This window comes from Hordeum vulgare, chromosome 3H (assembly GCF_904849725.1).
Source record: "Hordeum vulgare subsp. vulgare chromosome 3H, MorexV3_pseudomolecules_assembly, whole genome shotgun sequence".
NCBI lineage: Eukaryota > Viridiplantae > Streptophyta > Magnoliopsida > Poales > Poaceae > Hordeum > Hordeum vulgare.
In genome coordinates, this window is record NC_058520.1 from 343,985,049 (window position 1) to 343,998,526 (window position 13,478).

A 13,478-nucleotide genomic window follows, 5' to 3' on the forward strand; every position below is an offset into this window, starting at 1 on the left:
GTGCCATTTTTGACCGAACTAAAATAATTATGTCATAAGTGAGCTAAATAAGCTAATTATGTCATTTTGGAGGTTAATTAGATAAGTATGTCATTTTGGAGAATAAAACTAGAAGAAGGAGGAGGAGAAGAAGAAGACTAGAAGAAGGTGTAGAACAACAAGGAGAAGGAGAAGAAGAAGGTTAAGATGATTATGCATTTTGTTTTGATCTTATTATGCTATTTTGGAGGAAGATACACTAAGTTATGAGCTAACAAAGGTTCTTTTGCTATTTTTGACCTAACTAAGCTAATTATGTCATAATTGAGCTAAATAAGCCAATTATGTCATTTTGGAGGATAATTAGCTAAGTATGCCATTTTGGACAATAAAACTAGCAGAAGAAAAAGGAGGAAGAGGAGAAGACTAGAAGAAGGAGGGAAATAAGAAGAAGAAGGTGAAGATGATTACTCATCTTGTTTTGAGCTCATTATGTCATTTTGGAGGAAGATTCGCTAAGTTATGGGCTAACCAAGGTTCTTGTGCTATTTTTGACCTAACTAAGCCAACTATGTCAAAAATGAGCTAAATAAGTTAATTATGTCATTTTGGAGGATAATTAGCGAAGTATGTAGTTTTGGAGAATAAAAATAGTAGAAGAAGAAGGAGGAGGAGAAGAATAGAAGGAGGAGGAGGAGAAGAAGAAGAAGAAGAAGAAGGAGAAGAAGGAGAAGAAGATGAAGATGAATATGATTACTTATCTTTTTTGAGATTATTGTGGCATTTTGGAGGAAGATACGCTAAGTTATGAGCTAACCAAGGTAATTGTGCTATTTTTCACCTAACTAAGCTAATTATGTCATAACTGAGCTAAATAAGCCAATTATGTCATTTTGGAGGATAATTAGCTAAGTATGTCATTTTGGAGAATAAAATTAGACTTAGAAGAAGAAGGAGGAGTGGAAGACAAGAAGAAGGAGGCGAAGAAGAAGAAGGTGAACATGATTACTTATCTTGTTTTTGAGCTTATTACGTCATTTTGGAGGAAGATATTTTAAGTTATGAGCTAACCAAGGTTCTTGTGCTTCTTTTGACCTAACTAAGATAATTATGTCATAAATGGGCTAAATAAGATAACTATATCATTTTCGAGGATAATTAGCTAAGTATGTCATTTTGGAGAATAAAACTAGAGGAAGAAGATGGAGGAGGAGGAGAATACTAGAAGGAGGAGAAGAAGAAGAAGAAGGAGAAGAAGAAGGTGAATATGATTATTTTTCTTGTTTTGAGGTTATTATGTCATTTTGGAGGAAGATACACTAAGTTATGAGCTAACCAAGGTTATTGTGCTATTTTTGACATAACTAAAATAATTATGTCATAAGTGAGCTAAATAAGCTAATTATGTCATTTTGTAGGTTAATTAGATAAGTATGTCATTTTGGAGAATAAAACTAGAAGAAGAAGGAGGAGGAGGAGAAGACTAGAAGAAGGTGGATATTAAGAAGAAGGAGAAGAAGAAGGTTAAGATGATTATGTATCTTGTTTTGATCTTATTATGTTATTTTGAAGGAAGATATGCTAAGTTATGAGCTAAGCAAGGTTCTTTTGCTATTTTTCACCTAACTAAGCTAATTTTGTCATAACTGAGCTAAATAAGCTAATTATGTCACTTTGGAGGATAATTAGCTAAGTATGTCATTTTAGAGAATAAAACAAGAAGAAGGAGGAGGATGACAAGACTAGAAGAAGAAGAAGAATGTGAAGATGATTACTTATCTTGTTTTGAGCTTATTATGTCATTTTGGTGGAAGATATGCTAAGTTAAGAGCTGACCAAGGTTCTTGTGCTGTTTTTGACCTAACTAATTAAGGTAATTATCTCATAAGTGAGCAAAATAAGGTAATTATGTCATTTTGGAGAATAATTAGCTAAGTATGTCATTTTGGAGGATAAAACTAGCAGAACAAGACGGAGGAGAAGGAGAAGACTATAAAAAGGAAGAGAAGAAAAAGAAGTAGGAGAAGAGGAAGGTGAAGATGATTACTTATCTTGTTTTGAGCTTATTATGTCATTTTGGAGGAAGATACGCTAAGTTATGAGCTAACCAAGGTTGTTGTGCAATTTTTGACCTAACTAAGCTAATTATGTCATAAGTGAGTTAAATAAGCTAATGATATCATTTTGGAGAATAAAACTAGAAGAAGAAGGAGGAGGAGGAGAAGAAGACTAGAAGATGGAGGAGAAGAAGAAGAAGGTGAAGATGATTACTTATCTTGTTTTGAGCTTATTATGTCATTTTGGAGGAAGAAACACTAAGTTATGAGCTAATCAAGGGATCTTGTGCTATTTTTGACGTAACTAAGCTAATTATGTCATAAGTGAGCTAAATAAACTAATTATATCATTTTGGAGGATAATTAGCTAAGTATGTCATTTTGGAGAATAAAACTGGAAGAAGAAGGAGGAGGAGGAGGAGAAGACTAGAAGGAGGAGAGGAAGAAGGAGAAGGAGAAGAAGAAGGTGAAGACGATTACTTATCTTGTTTTGAGGTCATTATGTCATTTTGGAGGAAGATATAGTAAGTTATGAGCTAACCAAGGTTCTTGTACTATTTTTTACCTAACTATGCTAATTATGTCATAAGTAAGCTAAATAAGCTAATTATGTCATTTTGGAGGATAATTAGCTAAGTATGTCATTTTGGAGAATAAAACAAAAAGAAGAAGGAGTAGAAGTAGAAGAAGTAGAAGGAGAATAATAATTAGGTGAAGATGATTTCTTATCTTGTTTTGAGATTATTATGTCATTTTAGAGGAAGATACGCTAAGTTATGAGCTAACCAAGGTTCTTGTGCTATTTTGACCTAACTAAGCAATTTATGTCATAAGTGAGCTAAATAAGCTAATTATGTCATTTTGGAGGATAACTAGCTAAGTATATCATTTTGTAGAATAAAACTAGAAGAAGAAGGAGGAGGAGGAGGAGAAGACTAGAAGAAGGAGGAGGAGAAGAAGAAGGAGAAAAGGAAGGTAAAGATGATTAGTTATCTTGTTTTGTCTTACTATGTACTTTTGGAGGAAGATACGTTAAGTTATGAGCTAAGCAAGGTTCTTGTGCTTTTTTGACCTAACTAAGCTAATTATGTCGTAAGTGAGCTAAATAAACTAATTATGTCATTTTGAGGGATAATTAGATAAATATGTCATTTTGGAGAATAATACTAGAAGAAGAAGGAGGAGGAGGAGGAGAAGACTCAAAGAAGGAGAAGAAGAAGGAGGAGGAGAAGAAGAAGGTGACAATGATTACTTATCTTGTTTTGAGCTTATTATGTCATTTTGGAGGAAGATACACTAATTATGACCTAACCAAGGTTCTTGTGCTATTTTTGACCTAGCTAAGCTAATTATGTCACAAGTGAGCTAAATAAGCTAATTATGTCATTTTGGAGGATAGTTAGCTAAGTATGTCATTTTGGAGAATAAAACTAGAAGAAGAAGGAGGAGGAGCAAGAGACTAGAAGGAGGGGAAGAAGAAGAACGTGAAGATGATTACTCATCTTGTTTTGAGCTTATTATGTCATTTTGGAGGAAGATACACTATGTTATGAGCTAACGAAGGTTCTTGTGTTATTTTTGACCGAACTAAGCTAATTATGTCATAAATGAGCTAAGTAAGCAAATTATGTCATTTTGGAGGATAATTAGCGAAGTATGTAGTTTTGGAGAATAAAACTAGATGAAGAAGAAGGGGAGGAGGAGAAGACTAGAATAAGGAGGAGAAGAAGAAGAAGAAGGTGAAGATGATTACTTATCTTTTTTGAGCTTATTATGTCATTTTGGAGGAAGATACCCTAAGTTATGAGCTAACCAAGGTTATTGTGCTATTTATGACCTAACTAAGCTAATTATGTCATATGTGATCAAAATAACCCAATTATGTCATTTTGGACGATAATTAGCTAAGTATGTCATTTTGGTGAATAAAATTAGAAGAACAAGAAGGAGGAGCAGTAGAAGATAAGAAGAAGGAGGAGAAGAAGAAGAAGGTGAAGATGATTACTTATTCTTTTTTGAGCTTATTATGTCATTTTGGAGGAGGATACGCTAAGTTATGAGCTAACCAAGGTTCTTGTGCTATTTTTGACCTAACTAAGCTAATTATGTCGGAGTGAGCTAAATAAGCCAATTATGTCATTTTGGAGAATAAAACTAGAATAAGAAGGATAAGAAGCTAAGTTATGACGTAAGTATGTCGCAGAACACTAGGGAAAACTTACCGCCATCGTCATCAATGACGTGAATCATGGGGGTTGCTAGGGCCGTGTTGACTTGGAGAAGGTTGCCCTGGAGAAGGGGTGTGCGATGCGACTCGGGAGTTATTCTGCACCAAATATATTTTGCAATGTCTCGTTAGCATGATGACACTCAAATGTTCATACTAGTAACTAATGACCATTAAATTGAAACTCACCGTTCCAACGATACAAATGTCCGACATCGGCTTAGGGGTCTGACCGTTGTGGAGGCACATAGACTGCACATTTGGTTTTGAAGAGTTGGTCATATGAGTTAGTAATGAAACGGACATTACATGCATGATTTGGCTATTATGATAAAGAAACTTACCACAAGGAGATCGTACATGGCCTGGTTAGTCGCCTCATTCGATGCCCTCTCCTCCTCCAACAACCGAGTCGTGTTCTCCTTCACAGCCCGGTCCCTCTCCTCAAACAACCAAGTCGTGTTCTCCTTCACGGCTAGGTCCCTCTCCTCCAGATGCGTCTTGGTTGCCGCTCTCTCTTTCAGAAAAGCAGCCTGCAACACCACTCCTTGTTAGCATTGTAATCATCGATGGCCACACACACAACGTCCATATAACTAACCTCGATGTCGAGATCGATTGGCCGTGGACGAGGCCTTATCTCAGGACAGGAGTTTCTCTGATGTGTCTTGATCTCCCGGAGATTGAGAGGATAATGTATCAACCCTCTCCAATGGCTATCGAGCCATGGGGCCTCCTGCAACCAGATATCATCACCAGCTCTGGATCAAAAGGTTCCTCGCTTGGGTTAAATTACTCCCCTCTCCTCTTCTTCACCTCATCCTTGTATTTCACAACCTTTTTGGTGGCAGGAGATGTTGGTGAACTTCTCTGGATGATCGAGGTTAGACTCAGAGAATGCCTTGGACTTCTTGTACAAGGCAGTATGGCCCATACCATAGACGTCGTACAAATGTGCCACCTCCGTCTTATTGTGATGCGGCTAAAAGAGAGGAACAAAGTATTAGTAAATTGCTTAAGATAGCATGGAGAATGAATTGCATGAATCATGAAGAAAACCACATACCCAGTTCCGTCTGAACTGAAATAAGTTGGCGCTGCCTTGATGGTGTTGTACACCAACCATTTGGGCATGCCAGTCCTTCGCATTGTCGTGGACGGGTCGCCATTCGCATGTGCACCACTCATCCACCAACAATCCATCTGATCCACACACCATCTCGTGAGCTATGCCTACGAATCAAATCAAGAAAACCACATACAAGGCCTTAAAAATATGTAATTACCTTCATGTACTACTCCTTCTTCAGGTACTTTCCGCGGCACAACTTATTGTCCTTCTTAATACCACGCGTGGCATAGTAGTCTGGATCAGACTGCGGCCGAGCCTTGTGGTGTAAGTTCTGTAATAGCCGCTTGCACTCGGCCTCGATAACATTGGCCGCCACATCCTCATATCCCTCTTCACACATGTAGAAGGTCTGCAATCAAACAAGACAACACTAATTAGTACAATAACTAGCTATATTGTTAATTTTAGATTGTGTAAAAGGAGAAATTACCCAAAACATGCTGATCACCATCTAGGCTCTCGTGTGGCACAAGACACCATCGATAATATCCTCTGGCGGGGCCTGGGCAGCCTGGTAGTGCTCCCAAGTAAATCCAGTGTAGGAAGCTCACACTCACCGGGCAACATGACAAACCCCAGGAAATTTTCACGGCAAAGCACACCAACGACAGTGTTCGGCTTGCGGACTCGAGTGGGTGATCCCAACTCCTGCTGTATGATAAGTTCAACACATTAGAAATTTGAAGAAACTTGAAGGCAAAATGTACAAAAAGAGTAAATGCACTTACTTCTCCCCTTGAGGCCTAATCACCGGCCTCTGCTCATGGGTCACCGGCACGACCTAGAGACGTGTACTACTACGCTGGTACACGGTGACCCCCGCAAGCACCTCGTCCTCACTATGAGTAGAGTCATCACTAGCCTCGCAGCCCCATAAGAATGGCCACCCGGCCCCTCGGTCTGATCCGGCCAGGTATCCCATCCAGACGTCTCTGCGTTAGCCGCAACCTCTAGGGCGAGAGTCTCCTGGGACGTAGCCCCTGGTACATGAGTCTCATGGGCTGAAGCCTCACATACCAGAGTCTCATGGGTCGAATGCCCGTCGACCCGAGGCTCTTGGAACGGAGTCCCCATAGCCTCCACCTCAAATGGGTCCACCATAGTAGTCTTGTGCTCAGGTGAATCAGTTGGGGGTGGCGGCGAGGACTGGGCATGATGATGAGATGATGAATATACTTCTCGCTCCTCATTGGTTACCCCAAGTGCAAGGTGGATATGTAGTCAGCAGCAAGTTTTCCCTTACACGGAGACTGTAAGGTTATCGAACCAGGAGAGCTCCGAGGATCAACAAGTAGGTGTCCCCTGCCCTGGCGCAAGCAGAAAACATGAACCTACACACACACAAATAACTTTGGTCCCAACAAGTACAGATAGGTTGTCAATCTCTCCGGCCTTCTAGTTTGCAAAGGATCAAAACACAAGCGGGAATAGTGATAGTGATTGCAACAGAAAAGTAAATGAAAGCAGTAAATGGTGGAGGTGTAAGCAATGGTGGTGATATGGACCGGAGTCACATGATGTTCACTAGTCATGTCTCTCATGATTGCCAAAAGTTTTTTGCAAAGGAAAAGGTATTTATTCTCATGATTGCCAAAAGGTTTTTGCAAAGGAAAAGCAAGCTTAAGATTTGCAAAATGATGAAAACGCAAAACGTGGCAGAATATCTGAAAAACAGAACAATAGGTAGGAAATAATTTTTTTGGGGTATTTCTACAACTTAAATCAAAAAACTCAGAACAGATGCCAGAAAGACAATTATATAGAGCATAATGTCAAAAACATTCAGATCGAAAAGATGATCTCGTGATTTTTGGCGTAATTTTCCGTCAAGCAGACAGAATATGTTTCTGGACAGCATGTCACAACTTTTGAACTTTTTTGCTATCGGAGGCTAACACTTGGCAAAAAGTTTGAAAATAAAGATACAATGATGTTGGTACAGTAGTAACAAGCATCAATACCACTAAAACTGAAAGTAAAAACAAATTGGGTTGCCTCCCAACAAGCGCTTTCTTTTATGCCTTTGAGCTAGTCATGATGCAAAAAAGAAGGATCAATATTCACCGAAGTCATTAATGTCATCAAAACCTTCAAAGGATCCTCAACAAGTTCATCCTTATTTTTCCTAGGGAACGGGTACATACCTTTTTCTTTCCCACATAAGCGTATGTGACCTATACCTATATCAATGAAGCCTTTCATGGCTTGGAAGAAGTCCCTTCCAAGCACTATGTTTCCTTGGTTTGGCTTCATGATGAAGAAATCAACCGTTGCATTCCTTTTAAAGAATGTAACCTGGACAACTTTTACCTCTCCCTGGATTTCAGAAATATCCCCATTCGCATGTTCATGATAAGAAGAAAAATTGTCTATGTTTAAACTCACAGAATCATAAACAACTTTTGGCATTGTACAAGCCATGGATCCAATATCGCAATAAGCAAGGAAGTCTTGGTTAGAGATGCTAATTCTAACAAAAGGCTCCCAGTCATCATCTATTTTCAAAAGCTTTTTCTTACCAACCATGGGTTTCTCTCTTTCTCTTAAGTCTAGAGCATCTATTTTCCTTTCAATGGTAGCAAGTCTATCTATAATAGTGTCAAATCCATGACCATAATCAAGGTATTTAGATAGACCATGTATAATATCAAGAGCTCTACCCTCATCACACTCTAAAAAAATCTCCTTTAGCTATAATATCAAGAGAGTGTTTACACCATATAAAAAGACCATGATAAAACTTTCTAAGCACAATTTTGATAGGTATCCAAGGCATAGTTTTTTATGTGCTTCAGAAATTCTATCCCAAGCTTCCTTCACATTTTCTCCATACCTTTGATGGAAATCTAGGACCTCATATTCCCTCAAAGCATCAAACCCTAACATGATGGACTAAGTAGAAAGACAACTAAAAACAAGGTAACTAATTTTTTTGTGGTTTTTGGTGTAAGACTCTAAAGAAAAAACTAGAAAGCAAACTAACAAGACTAAAAAGCAAAAGTAAAAGATATCATGCAACTCCCCTATCTTGAAGATTGGAGTCCTCGGCAACGGTGCCAGAAAACTTGCTTGATGACGAGATGATGAATATACTTCTCGATCCTTGTTGGTTACCCCAAGTGCAAGGTGGAAATGTAGTCAGCAGCAAGTTTTCCCTTACACTGAGACTGTAAGGTTATCGAACAAGGAGGTCTCCGACGTTCAACAAGTAGGTGTCCCCTGCACTGGCGCAAGCAGAAAACATGGACCTGCACACACACAAATAACTTTGCTCCCAACGAGTACAAAGAGGTTGTCAATCTCCCCAGCCTTATAGTTTGCAAAGGATCAAAACACAAGAAGAAATAGTGATAGTGATTGGAGCGGAAAAGTAAATGAAAACAGTAAATGGTGGAGGTGTAAGCAACGGTGGTAATATGGACCGGACTCACATCATGTTCACTAGTGATGTCTCTCTCCCAAAAGACGATAAACAACAATGCTTGGGTAACAAATTATAGTTGAGCAATTGACAGAATTATGAACGCACCGCAATGCTAATTATGCTACTTGAAAGTTAGAGGCTCAATAGTAATGGGCAATACGCCAAGATAACTAGACCGTTTATTCATCAACATCTACTTACTAATCATCCACCTTGAGATATATATCCAGAACATCTCGCTGGTATTAACTTGCGAGCCCCACCCAAAGTGTAACTCAAAGCAACGGACAACTTCATTAACTAACTATGCGTAAGGTAAACATACCTTGCAACCGTGGTCACAAGAACTGTTGGTTTCTCCCTGGTGGCAACAACACATCCCCTAGTCTCATGTTTTTTTCACTCAAGCTAGACATCAGGGGGCATGAACCCACAATCATGCATAACACTCCCTCTTGGAGTTACAATCTACTACTAGGCCAAAGCAATACAAAGCAACAAAGAAGATTCATGAAACACTAAAGAACATAATATAAAAGGATAATCAAATATATAACTCATAACAATCTGAACATAATCTCATAATCCATCGGATCCCAACAAATCGATCATAGCAATAGCAGGAAAATTACATAGATGCGTTCATCATGTAGGGCAGCTAACAAGGGCTAATCTTTGAAGCACAAGATTGGAGAGAATACATCACATAGCTACTGGTCATGGACTCATGGTCCAAGGAGGAATACTCACAGCACATCCAGGAAGCATCCATGGCGGTGGAGAAGCTCCCGAAGGTCAATCCTCCCTCCGACAGGGTGCCGGGAAGAGGTCTCCTGACTCTCTCCATCTCGGAACCGCTGCAGCGACGGAAAAATGGAGAAATTCGTGATTATGGATGTAATGGAAGGGTTTCCTCTCGAAGGAATAAATATAGGCCAAAGGAGGGCGTCAGAAGAGGTGGGGCCCACCCAGGCAGCCTATGGGCGCGGCCAGGGGCCAGGCCGCGCCGAGTGGTCGCCTGGGTGCCCCCTGGCCCCCCTCTGGCCCATCTTCGGTGATCTGGAAGCTTCTGTTATGCTTTTTTTATATATTTTTCTCGGGATTTTTGGGTCCGGAAAATTGGGTAAAAGCCCCTGCAAAATATCATCACGAGACGGAAACTGACACTGGGTGCACTGAGTTAGTAGGTTAGTCCAAATATGTGTAAATATATACAAATGTGTAGCAAAACATATAACAATGTCACCCAAAAGATCATGGAACAAGCAGAAATTATAGATACGTTTGGGACGTATCAGCGTAGCAGTCTTTCTACCTGTTCCGTGGCCACATCTTTTACTCTTCGCCTTCTTCCCGCCTGTCTGACCTCCTCTCCTGGTGGGAAACGACGGTGATGAACAAGCACCCGCGGGTATCCCCAGACTGTCTGCCAAGACTCTACGGAGAGACTGGGTGGAATAGAAGTACCCCTCGCGCGGGTCGCCAATCGATCTGGACCCGCGCCCACCATCTTTCAACACATACCATGATAAAGACTAAAAGAAATTAATACAATATTAAAAAATTGAATTCCTGACATGAATAAATATATGTACATATATAATTTAAGTTGGGATGCATAAAAACTAATAATAGTATGGATCAATAAATGGATCTTTATCATCACTATCACGCGTGTCTTCATGAATGACGTGCTCAGGTTCACCGACATCAACTTGTGGAAGGCGTTTCTGTAATTGGTCAAGAATTGACAGATCGTCTGCAACCGTAACCTCTTCTAGTTCCGACTCTACTAGTTCCGGCTTAGGGGTGATCTCGGATTCACTATCGCTGTCTACATCCATGTTCTAGGGTGAAGTACAATGGTTCTTGAAACATTTCTTCGAAAGACTTGTTTCTTGGAAGAATTATGTGTCATATGTGTCTGGGTTAATGTGAGGTTCATAATCCTGTTCATATGGGGGAGGTGGTCTAGCATGTGGCGGCACTTCATTAACAACACCCCAACCATTCAGTTCTTATTAGTTTGGCAGGCCCATGGTAGATAGAGAACTTGGGTCGCCTGTTGAGCCATAATATAGACATTGGGAACATCTAAATGGGTGATTTGATTGATTTCGACTAGCCCTATATGTTCATGAGTCCTTCTAGTCTCCTTCGGCTGGAACCAGTAATATTTGAAGACTACGACGTTTGGTGCATTTTCACCATAGAATTGAAGCTCATAAATTGCTTCAACTCTTCCATAATACTCGGTACCTCCTTCGCCGATAGCAGAGACACCACAATTTGTAGATTTCCGGTCGGGCATAGATAGCTCTTTGGCAAAGGTACGAAAGCAATACCCATTGATGTTGTATTTCTCAAATGAACGGACCTTATAGCCAAAACCATTAGCGGCTTGTCTATATTCGTCGTCCATAGACTCTGAATTAGCCTACACAAGTTTAATACAAAATTATTGTTGCATTAGCCGCCAATTAGATCAAGAAATGTTATGGTCCATTATTGATAATTATAGTTTGTTTGAACCAAGAAACGAAACCGGGATAGCCGCCTCTCCATGCTTTGCCAGAAGATCATACTCTTTGACAGAATCAAATTGGATGACCTCTCCAAGCGAGAATTTGGCGACGTTTCGACTGTATCAAATATCCAGGAATAAGAGCAGTTCAAAGGAATTAGAAGTTGCGAAAAAATGTACCGAGAACTTACTCGATGTAAAACCACACTTCTGTTAGGTTGTTTAAGATATACAACGAAATGGTCTGCCATTTTTTGACATCCAATATTATTGGTTTCAAAGCACCAGCTGGTGCGAGCTTCCCTTTGAATAGGCTGAGGTTGGATCCACCTTTTTAGGGTCTCCATCATTGTACCAAGCTTCGGATTATGCAAATGACGATTTTTGGCCTCGTAGTCTGATGTCACGAAGTTTGCCACTCCTCAGTAATGAATGCCTCGGCCCTCGTTGCTTCAATTCTACGTTTATTTTTACATTTAGCTCGAAGCGTCTTCTGCATCCTCTCACTTGCAAAGCATCAACAATTTTGCATGGGCCCACCCATTATTTCCTCGGTCGGGAGATGTAAAATCAAATGTTGCATTGGATTAAAGAAGCCCGGTGGAAAGATCTTCTCTAACTTGCAGAGCAACTCAGGCGCCAACTACTCCATGTCATCTACCACGCGAGGCAACAATTCTTTCGCATAAAGAGCATGGAAGAAATAGCTCAGCTCTGCGAGTACTAGCCATTCATCCCGAGGAATAAAGCCACGTAAAATCATCGGCATTACCCGCACAATCCATATGTGGCAACCATGAGTCTTGAGACCAAATATTTTCAATTTTTCGAGACTCTATCCCCTCTTTAGATTCACTTCATACACATCGGGGAACATCAAGTGCATTTTGACCCACAGGATAATCTTCCTCATAACTGGCTATTGGAAATATGCCCTAGAGGCAATGATAAAACAATTATTATTATATTTCATGTTTCAAGATAATCGTTTATTATCCATGCTATAATTGTATTGAATGAAAGCATAGATAAATGTGTGGATATATAGACAAAACAATGTCCCTAGAAAGCCTCTATTTGGCTATCCAGTTGATCAAGGATGGTTAAGGTTTTCTGACCATACGCAAGTGTTGTCACTTGATAACTGGATCACATCATTAGGAGAATCATGTGATTGACTAGACCCAAACTATGAACGTAGCTTGTCATCGTGTCATTTTATTGCTATTGTTTTCTGTGTGTCAAGTATTCATTCCAATGACCTTGAGATCATATAACACACTGACACCGGAGGAATACTTTGTGTGTATCAAACGTCAAAACGTAACTGGGTGACTATAAAGGTGCTCTACAGGTATTTCCGAAGGGGTCCATTGAGTTAGTATGGATCAAGACTGGGATTTGTCACTCCGTGTGACGGAGAGGTATCTCAGGGCCCACTCGGTAATACAACATCACAAACAAGCCTTGCAAGCAATGTGACTCAAGTGTAGGTCACGGGATCTTGTATTACAGAACGAGTAAAGGTACTTGTCGGTAACGAGATTGAAATAGGTATACGGATACCGACGATCGAATCTCAGGCAAGTAACATATCGAAGGACAAAGGGAATGACATACGGGATTATATGAATCCTTGGCACATAGGTTCAACCGATAAGATCTTCGTAGAATATGCAGGATCCAATATGGACATCCAGGTCCCGCAATTGGATATTGACTTAGGAGTGTCTCGGGTCATGTCTACATAGTTCTCGAACCCGCATTGTGTGCATACTTAAGGTTCGATGATGTTTTAGTATAGTTGAGTTATATGTGTGGTTACCGAATGTTGTTCGGAGTCCCGTATGAGATCATGGACGTCACGAGGGTTTCCGGAATGGTCCGAAAACGATGATTGATATATAGGATGGTTTCATTTGGTCAACGGAAAGTTTCGGGCATTACCGACAGTGTACCGGGAGTGACGAATGGATTCCGGGTGTTCACTGGGAGGGGCCCACCCACCTGGGAGTGAGCCCAGTGATCCTAGGGTGGCGCACCAGCCCTTAGGGAGCTGGTGAGGCCAGACCAATAGGGCCATGGCGCCACAAGTGGAAAATACCAAAAGAAAAGAAAAAACAAGTAAAAAGGGA